General features: G+C 37.0%; 1 pseudogene; it reads left to right on the top strand.

The window, feature by feature from the left end:
* The first annotated feature begins 406 nt into the window (after nucleotides 1–406).
* Nucleotides 407–1258, top strand: LOC118757145 (annotated as a pseudogene).
* Nucleotides 1259–3802: the final 2544 nt, after the last annotated feature.

Below are 3802 nucleotides of genomic sequence, written 5' to 3' on the forward strand. Positions count from 1 at the left end.
ACGGCGAAAGAAAATTTCCTCACTATGGGTTCGAGACCGGGCTAAGCCAGTAAGTAGTACAACATCAGTGTTGCCAGGTAGAAACTAAGTAAGTATGAACAGTTTTTAATGCACATAGTGAAGTTGCAGTTTGAGAAGAAAGAAATGAAGATTAAACTCTTACATGCAAAAGGCGGTTTTTGATAAACACACTGACGCTTTCTCACTACAATCACCTGGCAACACTGTACAGCATGCACCACAAAATACATTTTTTTTTCGCAGTTTATTATCAAGTTGTGCACCTGACAACCAGATGGTGCTGCTTGCTATACATTTATGAAGGCTCGCATTTCGCCCAATCACGTATGTCAAACTTTGAGCTAATACGGTATGTCAAAGTTTTGACACAGCAATAACTTCCTGAATGACTGCAAATTCCATTCTGGATTTGGCACGTGGTAAGTTTGTAGTAATTGTTAAATTATTAGTGTTATTCAATTCATTCATTTAATTTTACAGATTCGTATTGTAGGAAACTGAACAGGACCTCCAGAAACCACACCAAACCGACCAATCGATTTCTTAGAGCATCGGAACACTAACTTGCAACGTTGTACCTATTTGGTATTGGACGAAGCCGATCGCATGCTGGACATGGGTTTCGAGCCACAAATCCGTAAAATAATAGAGCTAATTAGACCCGATCGTAAAGTGGTAATGTGGTCCGCAACTTGGCCCAAGGAAGCACAGGCACCGGCCGGTGATTTCTTAAAGGGTTATATTTCTACAAACACTGGATCGATGAACTTATCAGCAAATCACAATATTCGACAAATTGTAGAAATTTGTCAAGACTCCGAGAAGCCACAACGGGTTATCAAGTTGCTGAAAGAATCAGCACCTACCACTAATAATGCTGCTAACAACAACGACAAGATTATTATATTCGTCGAAACTGAGATAAAGGTCGCAGAAATATTGCAAATAATTCGGAACGCAGGCCACACCGCCACTTTCCAGTCACTGTGATAAGTCCCAGCCTGAACGTGATTCAGTGTTGAAAGATTTTCGCAACGGCAAATCGAATATTTTAATTGCCACCGATGTGGCCTCCCGTGGCCTGGATGTAGAAGATTTGCTGTATGTCATCAATTACGATTATCCAAACTCATCTGAAAACTATATACCTCGTATTGGACGTACTGGTCGTTGCCAGAAATTAGGCACAGCTTATACTTTAGTCACTCATGACAATGGAGAACCGGATCTAATATCTGTAAGTTTGTAGTATAAACTATAACCAAAATGAGTTTAAATGGTTTTCATTCATTCATTCACATTCTTCCATTTGAAGGCAGAAATACTTGCAGGCTTAATTTGTGTTTTTTAATTACTGATCTATAACAGAAATTAACAAATGATAAACTTATGTGGTTAATCCATAAAACGGATTACATTTGAACTCGCTAACTATTTCTCATACGGAAGTTGCTTGTCTTACGAATATTTGGTTAAAAAAGAATAATTTTGCGTATGCATGTACGTAGGCTATAGGCCAATTTAATATTTTAGAATGTAAGGAAAACTCGCAATTTGATATGCAGACTAACTAAATATAATTGTAGATAAGATTTTGGGAACTTCGATTTTAGTTTTTTTCGTTCTTCAGTCAACATCTATAAAGCCATTTTAAATTCCGTTATCAAAATGTTTCATATTTTTCCTTAGAAGAAATGTGTGTTCACGCTTCAAGTTTCCACTGTAATTAATTTAGTGTTAATAGACAATGAGTCTACATGAATGACATGACAACTGTTTTGCATTTATATGAATCTAGCGAAATTTGATTTCTCATTTAATTTGGCGTAGTTTTCTGAGAGTGAATATTTTTTTAATGGTGTATTACTAATAAGAATTGCCATTTGCCGTCATGTTAAGGAAACGTACGGTTGGCCTATTTTTAGTAGGTTCTAACCAAAATTTTCTACATTACTGCTATGTGCTGTTTACAGTCAAACCTACAAAACTATTAGTGTGACATTTATGTTTCAAAGAAAACTTGTTATTGAACTTGTTACTGCTTTTTCTGATAACTGTTCGGCGAATAATTTTTCAAATATCCATAAACGCTTGCGTACTGGAGAAATATATTATTAAGTGCCTTAAACAGTTCACATATTATTATTTGCTTTACTAAATTTACATTCAGTTCTTTAATCGTGTTTGTTCATTTAATTTTCTTGTTCCATTATATTTTTATGGTTTCTGGGGAGGTGTACATTTTTTATCGCATTCGAATTTTTTTTTCTCTTACTCAAGCATAATGTTTTTAAATCACTCAATCCAAAAGAATTAAATTTTTTTAATACAGCAATAAATTATTCAAATTAAATATCCCAGTAAAGATTGAATGCAAAATATAACCTAAATTCTGTTAAATCAGTGGTGCACAGCGTTGGCAGAGCTCCCAATACAAGCGCAATATTTTTGTATCTGTATGTGTGTTCTCAGCAAAACAGCTCGCGCACGTGATGCTTACAGCATGAAGTACAAACGCAATCTGACCGGCCGCTAGCAGCGCATAAGTTCGGTAGCTGCGCACACACGACGTGTATGTGAAAGCCGAGTGTAGCTCCCGCAGACTTCCGTGTTCATCACTGTGTTAGATAGATCACTTTCAATATGAAGCGATTATGTTCGATAGTTTAAAACAAAATGAATATTTATAAATTAAAAATTTCAAAACGCTGAGTGGTTTGTATATAAAATAGAAAATTCAAATCTACTGTACTCTGTTTGGCTAGAAGTTTGAATCAACTCATGCAGAGGTCTAATACGAAGTTCATTAAATACTCCAATAAAAATTTCTCTAATAATTAATTTAATTAATAATTATTAGAAATGTCGTATAAAAATAGCAGATGTTGTTTACTTTTGAATACGGCTTCATCGAGTGCGCTATAAGGACGGAGGTATAAATACTTGAAAGAAATATATGTTGAATTAAATCGGTTTTTTTTGTTAATGCGGGTCTTGCGTGGGTATCAACAAGGTAATAATTTAAAAACTCACAGCTCAAACTTAGAAAATTAGAACCAATTTCGCCATGTCTATACATTTTGAACGTATGACTGATCACCTGTTAAAGGATCTGAGATGGTCGGTTCCGTGTTACCAGATCGACCCAGGGCTCCTGGGTAAAAACCATCACCATTTTTTGGTTTAATATATCTCACTGATATAATCGCCGTTTGTAATGATGCTTATGCTATAACGAAAGAACTTCCGGTAGGTACGCATGTTTAACCATGCGCTTTGAGATTTGGGATGATGCAGGGTGAAGAGAAGTGGAATAGATGGGTTTCTTTTGTGAAGTGGAATGAAGAGTAGGCAAGAAGTTTACTGCGAGGTTGTACTGTTCTCATTGTAGGGAGGAAGTGGGACCAATTTTGCAATTGCTGTTTTGATGTCGACTACTCTTACTCGGTTGTCGGAACCTGGGTGTAGCTTGACTATTCTCCCCAATCTCCATTCGTTTGGTGACAGGTTTTCCTCTTTAACGACGACAAGGTCTCCTAGCTTTAAGTTGGTTTGTGGATGTTTCCACTTGATGCGTTTCTGCATTTCGGTGAGGTATTCCATTTTCCATCTCCTACAGAATGTCTGGCGTAGGGCCTTCAGTTTCTGCCATCGATTTACGATTGAGGCAGGACTTTCGTTTACATCGATTTCGGGTGGGGCAAGAAGATGCCCGCCGACTAGGAAATGACCTGGCGGCTCCAGGTCAGACGGTTCGTTTGAAGAGGGGCTTAGTGGTCGT

This window comes from Rhagoletis pomonella, unplaced genomic scaffold (assembly GCF_013731165.1).
Source record: "Rhagoletis pomonella isolate Grant_MI unplaced genomic scaffold, Rhpom_1.0 Rhpom_scaffold_14803, whole genome shotgun sequence".
In the NCBI taxonomy this organism is placed as follows: domain Eukaryota; kingdom Metazoa; phylum Arthropoda; class Insecta; order Diptera; family Tephritidae; genus Rhagoletis; species Rhagoletis pomonella.